The following is an 8,187-nucleotide window of genomic DNA, read 5'->3' as shown; positions in this document are numbered from 1 at the left end:
GTAGTATTTTAAAAGGAGAGGAATAAAACTGCTCAGTGCAACTTTCTTTTTAATTTACCACAAGGGGAATGGATATAACCAATGTCGCCATTTGTATACTGTCTAAATAGCCACAAGCCAAGAATGTAAGACCTGGTGGGACAGATACAAAGGAGAAAAGTGTCTATTGGAACAAAACACTTGAAAAATTAACAGTAGATATAACACAAGTATAGTTTTGAAGAACATAGTCGTGTATGAGTGGTAGCACTATAAATTATTTTAGGCGTAAATGGTAATACGCATTGAGAGGAATGAAAGTATGCATTTACTTTGACCCAGTTCTCTGTCTCAGGGGAATTTATATCAAGGAATTAATGCAAATAGATAAAAAGCAATACTTTACTAGTAGAGACAAATTGTTTTTCTATATTTATACAAAATTAAATTGAAAAAATTAGACTTTCAGTGTTTTAAGATGTACATTATAGTTCAGGCGGTTGATACATGAAACTTCGCTTCAGTGTTACCACTAAAATAGGTAACAACACAAACAAGAATATATTTTGATACTAGTTTAAAAATACAAATGCAAAAAGTATAACAATGATTATGAATAGGTCCAAAGGAGCTGTGCATGCATATAAACATAAGCTAATTTGTTTCAGTTATTGGACTGAAGTAACTCTATTAATGTAACGATTCACAGAAAAGCTTTGTAAACTAATTTTCTCAATTCAAAAGATAACAAATAAATGAGAAATGGCACAGGAAGAAGAGCTGAGACCGGTCTGATAAGAGAAGAGGTCTTGTCCACATAATGTCTATCCCTCCCCTCCGCTGGTCTGAACCAAGGCTGCGTGACACTGTCTTCTCACCGCAAAGAAAAGAGCAAATATATATTTTTGACCAGCGGAAACTTTCCTGGATAGGACAGGAGATAGCGATCACAGGCATAAAAGCTGTTACCTTCCTCCAGGGCTTGTGAAGACAATTCTAAGGCCTGAAGATTCGTTAGCATACTTTTCTGTAGCTGTTGAATTTTATTAGAGAATCGCAGAGATCAGAAATACCCACAGGTTCTAAAAAGGAAGCTGTCTATTGAAGTCACGACTATAAACCAAAGAAGTGACTTCATCTATTTAAAGAGAAATAATCTTCCCTTAAAGAGCCTCATGAGGATTGCTAAGCAGATGAGCATCTACCAATGCCTGTTGATATGAATGTGCTTTGTGTTTTTGTGCCAAAATAACTCCACACACTGTAGTTAGTGATGGCTTTACTATGAGGCTGGTGGACCAGGGGACAAATGCATCCTGGTTTAAGGGAAGCATTTGCTCAGGTTTCCCTGAGAGTCACGTCTGCGGGATTGTGACGAGGGGACGTCTTAGACGGGGGAACCGCTGAGCACAGTCCTAGCTGACTGTGGGGGCTGATTGATGACTTCTTGTCCGCTTGGTGGGAGGTCTGCGGCAGAGTGACGTGGGCATCACTCCCCGGCCCCGGCCTGCGGGTCATTTTTTATCGGCTACTTGGGTTGAAAGGATGCTTATCACATTTTCAGCTGCCACCCAGTGGGGTGGGATGGCTAATAGCACAGATGACAGGACCGAGAGACACAATGAAGTGGACAGGCAGGAACAGTGGGCTTGAACACTCGAAAATGGGACGTGACCGGGAGGCTAGGGAGTCGTAACCTCCTGGGGCCAGCCGTGAAGTCAGCAAGGTTACCGTGGGAGACGCGAGACGCGGTCAGACAGCAGGGAAAAGCGGTCTGAGTGTTTTCACCCATTTCCGAGGCAAATATGGTCCTTTCGGATGGTGAGGACATTTACATTGAAAAAATCAGAGTGTTTGTGTCTTGGGGTCTGACAGTCCTACCTTCCTTCGCATGGGAGTACTTCTGGAGGATTGTGTCTAGATGGGAGCCTGGGTTCATGGAAAAAACACACCACACAAAACAACCAAGCAACTATAGAGAAATCAGAGGAAGGTCAGCAAAACAGTGACAGGGGAAAGAAAACCAACAGAGATTCTTCGTCTCTGCTGGCACTATGAATGCTGGGAACTTTATTTTTTCCCAAAAGCCCTGTGCCAAGGGTAGTGTGTTCCCCAATTTATCGATGGGCAGATTGAGACTCAGAGTTTAAGGAAGTTGCTTGATGATGAATGACTAGCAAAGGGCCAAGCTGAGATTTGAGTGTAGGACTCAGTTGTCCAAACCTAACCTACTTTCTCCTTCAGAGACACGTGTTGAGGACACAGGCACTGTCTTCTTATATTTCAAGCATTGGCGTACGGGAGAGGGAACAGGTTTAATCATGTGGATTTCCAGAGACAAGAGCTAAGGCATTTGCTGCAATTTCACAGAGCAACCGATTTCTGCTTAAATTAGAAGTTGTAAGTAGGATTATTCAACAGGACACAGATCTATCCACATAAATCTCAAATTTCCTTTTGCTGAAGCGATGAAAGCAGAGAATCCGTCGTCTATCATAGATATGTGAAAAATATTCCTTACTTTTTTCTTAAAATCCTCACCTGAGGATATTTTTTCCATTGCTTTTCAGAGAGAGTGGAAGGGAGAAAGAGAGAGAGAGAGAAACATCGATGTGAGAGAAACACATTGACTAGTTGTCTCCCACACAAGCCCTTCAGTCCGCAGGCCGACGCTCTAACCACTGAGCAAAACCTGCCAGGGCTCCTTACACTTTTTATGAGAAAGAGGCGGAGCTCAAAGACCTGCACCATCTCTTCCAACACTAAAATTTCTGAATCTAAAAGCCAAGCGCACAAGAAATTCAAGCACATTCAGAAAGGACCAATTGGCCAACTTCTCTGCTTTGGTACTTTTGAGTTCCTGCCGTTTAATCCCATGCGCATCCGAGATTCTTGGGGTTTAGTTTCCAGCTCTACGAAGTGTGAGCCCTGCGACCATAGACAAGGTACCTCACCTGTCTAGCATCATTTTTCCCATGTGCAAAATGGGAGTGATAATCATGCCTTCTTCAAACGGATGTGCAAACGTTGAATGAGACATTTGCTTTAAAAAAAATACTAGGCACCGTTCCCAGATCATAGCAAAATATCAGTAAATATTAACGATTGATAGCAAGAACATGCTGACCATAGTTACGGTAAACAGAGTGACTTACTTTTTTTTTTTTAATGCTTCAAGCTGACCGAGGCATTGGCGGCTTGACCAGACCCGAATATCTGCGCTTCCTTTCCTATTGCTCCACTGCCCAGCTACCGGAGGACAAGCCGGCCCTTGGCCGAGTGCCAGCCATTCGGGGCAAGGCTCAGGATGCAGGCCAAGGCCCGAGAACCCCATCTCTGGGCCCCTTTAGTCTCCCTACATGTGATGGCTCCAAAGATGAGAGCGAGAGGGGCCGGTCCTCCTGCAGGTAGTAAGGAGCCGTCGGGGTTGGCAGTCTGCTCTACAGCGGGTGGTGCCCATCCCAGCGCCAGCTGCCTCGAGGTGGCTCAACCAGCCTCCCGGCGTATGGCACGAAGAATCGTGAGCAAGATTGTGAAATCAAAATCGAATTCATTAGCATTTGCTTTGAAGCTTTTGCATTGAAGAGGAAACCAGCTTATAAAACTCTGTAAAGAAACAGATAACCGAAACCTGTACCGTCCAAGAATGTGTCATAACCATGTTCTCTACAATGTAAGACAGAGCAGCAACACTTAAACTTTTAAGAGGCAGTTTAGACACTTTGATATTTTATGTTTGGAATAAAATATTTCGATAGAGCCTCAATTTCTAGCTAGTTTAGTCTTTTCCTACCACCGGCTCGGGAGAGGAGTTCACAGTGCTGCCACTCGGGGGGAGAAAATGTTTGTCTTTCTCTGTAGCGCTTCCCTTTTTGGGAGTTGTTTACTTAATAATCAGAATCAGACATTTTTTTTTTTTTGCAGGCTTGGCAAGTGGCTACCAGTTTTGAATCCATTCTGATTTGATTAATTGGACCACAGAGAAGACATTGGAGCAGAGCTGACTAGATGTTTCCCGTTTTTTTGAAGCTAAACATTTGGGCTTTGCTGCATTTTTTTTTTTTTTTTTTTTTTGCCCGTATACATGAGACCACAGTGTTCTATGTTCTTAAATCCAGCTGAATTTAGAGTTTTTCACATTTTATTTTGTGATACCTTCTCTTCCTGATGGGTAACTTTTTTGAACCTTAAATTCAGAGCTCGTTGTACATAAAATATTCCGACGTGGGGTGACATGTCTATGACAGATCCTCGGTGTGACTGGGGAGCCCTTCCATATGTCGCAGGATGACATGTGGTCAGGTTATGCAGACCGGAGTTTCCCAGGCAACCGAGTCATGCCCTATGGGGACTCCTTGGGAAGTCAGGAAAAGATGTTGGAGATGAGAGGCCTGGAGCCACCGTGTCTCCAAGCCATTGTCTGTGTTTTTCTGTCTCCCCCGCATCCCCAGCATCCGAGCCGGAGTCGCCGGTGCAGGGAATGCGTCCCAGGGCTGGCCCTCCAGAAGGCTCTTGGGGGCACATGGAATCTAAAAAATTATAGCCCAGTGTGTTAAACTATTAATATATTCACATTAGATAACATCATTTTAAAGTTCGTAAACTGCATCAAGTGACATAAAAATAAGTAAATAGTTCAGGTGGGACACAGGTTTGACAAAAGGAAGGAAGGAGGGAGGGGGGAAGGAGGGAGGGGAAGGAAGGAAGATTAGAAGGATGGCACAGAAAAAATTGGACTTGATTTCTAAAATTCCTACCGTTCTAGTTTTTCTATTTTTATAATTTTTAAATTTCCTTAGCAACAGTGGTAATGATAGCTAACACTGTATTGTCCTTCAAGTTCACAAACTTTTCCTATCTATCTACATGCCTATATAATCTTTCTTGACTTTTTTCCCCCCAGCAAGGAGGAGGAATTATTGTTTGTTGGCTGGAGGGAGAAAGACTTACCAAACTGCCTCCTGGTTCGTGATAAGAGAGCTTAGTCTGGGGTCAGATAAGCCTTTTGTACATAGTAGTAGTTCAATAAATATTTGATCAAATACACTGTGATGAAGCACGATAGGATTATTACATAGTTAAACAAACTGACGCGTATTCTAGTTATTGGTGAAAAACAATCTCCACAGGGCAGGGGTTCTCCAACTTTAGTGAGGATCACAGTCGCCTGGAGGGCTTGTTAAAACAGAGTGCTGGGGCCCTGCCTCCAGAGTTTCTGAATCAGTAGGTGTGGGTGTGTCCAAAATGTGCATTTCTCATGCGTTTCCTGGTGCTGCTGCTGCTGGTGGGGACCAGGCTTTGAGAACCCCTGAGCTGGCCCATACATATTTTTGGAAAAGTGTCCTTACATCCGTGTGTTCCAAACATTTTTGAGAAGTCGCCCCTTCTCTACTTACTGCACTAGGAACGGCCTCCGATGCTGCGGGAGATGGACGAGTTTGTGCTTTTCTAGACCCGGGAGAAGCTTCCAAATTTTAACAGCTGTGCCAGGCATCGCCCAGGGATGCAATTTCCAGGGGGGATTTGCTCACTAGCAGGACTCTCCTGATCTTCAGCAGGAACAAGTGCCTGCAACTGAAAGGAAAGTGGGGAGGGAGGGCGGGGAGGCTTAGGTTTCAAACGTCTTTCACTGAGGAATTAGTTTTAAAGAGACACACAACAGTAAAGCATGAACTCAGTCCAGACACCGTCACTCACAGCGAGCTCACCCTCCGAAGCTGGCTCCACGCCAGCCTGGAGCCAGGTGCCTCTCTTGGATGTGAGTCAAGTGCCCTGCGGCCACCTACGGAGCACTCAGGTAGGCTCCTGAAAGCCTCTCACCTCCGTCTGTCCTGCTTGATGACTATGTCAGGGCCCACGAAGGACTCCCAGCTGGCTGGCCAGGGCCCGGTAGCACAGGCTGGCCCCTCACACCATCCTCACTGCCCTGGGAAAGACAGGCAGGACTCTGCGGAGAAGAATGCCTATTGAGCTGCCTCCTTGGCTTAGAGCTCACCTCAGAGAGGTATTGTTGACACATGATTACAGTGTTTATAGTTTATTATCCCAGGCACAGTGGCTGCAGAAAGAAACAGGAGGGCCAGACAATCAAAGCTGAGATACAGGTTTTAATACGAAACAAAGCAAAACAATAGGACTTTGGAGGCGAGGGAAGGGTGGATTGGGAGCAGGTCAACTGTACCCAAAGAAGGGTGTGTATAACATGTCCCGCAAGCAGGTGAGCTCACTGCTTTTAAGCTAGTCCCACAAACTGATGCTCAAGTGCAATCAGAGGGCAGGCGGATGACAGCTGTTTGCCCAAAGTGGCGTGTGTTTGGGTACATGCGTGTCTAGCTGAATTGAAGGCAGAGGATTTGTACATGTTTTATTAAACATTAAAAAGTGCCTAGTGTGTTGGTCATGAGAAAGTGCCTCACAGGCTTTCAGCTGCAGGGAGGGTAACCAAGTGCCCAGTTGCCGTGCGCTGAATTCCACTGCTGCATTGGTGCCAAGGCCACGCTTTCTGTGGGCTGCTCCCAGCCAGTGAGTGAGCATAGCAGCCATACCGAGGCAGGCCCATTCCTAGGAGACATGGGACCCCTAAAGACCTCTTCAGTGGCCTTCCGGAACATTCCTTATCCTACATGAAAGCCTCAGATGCTTCCACTCAACCATCTCCTTTACTTGGGGTCAGACTCACATCATGGTTTGATGGGTTTCCCAGCCTTGGCTCCTCTCCACTTCTCGCAGACAGACCCCTCAGATCCTTGCATATTTACTCTCCCTCATTGGATCCTGGTAAAGTGAGAGAGCACAGAGGAAGGTCATCAACCCATTTTGGAGGGGTTGGGATAGTTTGAAAACTTCCCATGGAGAAATCCAAGCTCAGGCCAATTATGGCCTGTTGGGTTGACCTTTGTAAATGGACCCATTATGTCAACCTGAAATGGTGATGAGAAGATACACTTTTATATTTTAGAAATTGACAAAAACAGTGTTTTTTATTAAGCCTAAACGGATGATTAATGTTTTTGCTTTCTGAGGGCAGGCACTCCTTCCAGTCACGAGGAAATCAGTCTCTTTCCAGCTTCCTCTCACCTGTGGAGACCGAGTATGCAGAAAGGAGCCTGAAACATCAGCCCTTCTGCTAGTTGTTCTCCTGAAGAGTCAGGCAGGAGTAAAGAGCACATTAATGAGTTGTTTGATATGCTGAGGTAGGCCTGGAACAGGACAGGGTGTCAAGGCTAAACTGTTGTGCACAAAGGCAGGAGAAGAGAGGAAGGGAGAGTCTTTGGGTTTCTGAAGACCTCGAGCAACATGGCGGGTGGGCAAATGGCTTGTAAGAAAAAGCTGTCTGATAACTTTAATCAGTCTGGACCTCTGAGCTGTAAACCCATTTGATGGTGGGGGTGGCTGCAAAACACTGTGGATGCACTTGATGCCACTGAAATGGTTCAGCTGGTAAATTTTATGTTACATGTACTTGTGATGGTTAATCTTAGGTGTCAACTTGACTGGGCTAAGGGATGCCCAGTTAGCTGGCAAAGCATTATTTCTGGGTGTCTACAAGAGTGTTTATGAAAGAGATTAGCATTTGAATAGGTAGACTGAGTAAAGATCACCCCCACCAATGCCTGTGGGCATCATCCAATCCAGAGGGCCTGGATAGAACAAAACGTTAGAGGAAGGGTGAATTCCTGCTCTCTGCTGAGCTGGAACATCTCATCTTCTCCTGAATTGGACATTACGGCTTCTGCTTCTTGGGCCTTTGGGCTCAGACTAGGACTTAGACCATTGGCTCTGCTGGTTTTCAGGCCTTTGGGTATGGACTGAGCTAAACCACTACTTCTCCTGGGCCTCCAGCTTGCAGATGGCAGATAGTGGGATTTGTGGATTTGCCAACATCCATTATATATATACAGGTTTCTGACTAATACAGTGTTTTATCACTATTAAAAACCCCCAGAACATTTGAATCCCCAAAGTTTAGTGACAACTGCTATATACAAAAATGCCTTTCTCAAATGGTTTGGGGCAAACAAAAGAGATTGTCCTCTATGTCTGGATTGATGAAGGACAGAGGAGATGCTGGGAACCAGGAGGAATGTGAGAAAGCAGATGTCTAGGAAGTCACTCAAATTCCGGCAAGGCCACTGGACTTGCAATACTATAAGGGATCTAAGGATCACACTGACTGTGTCCACATTTAAGGGACAGGGTGAACTGAGC

Source organism: Miniopterus schreibersii (genome assembly GCF_964146895.1).
Source record: "Miniopterus schreibersii genome assembly, chromosome: 18".
In the NCBI taxonomy this organism is placed as follows: domain Eukaryota; kingdom Metazoa; phylum Chordata; class Mammalia; order Chiroptera; family Miniopteridae; genus Miniopterus; species Miniopterus schreibersii.
The sequence above is the reverse complement of the archived record's forward strand: the minus strand, read 5'-3'. Positions refer to the sequence as shown.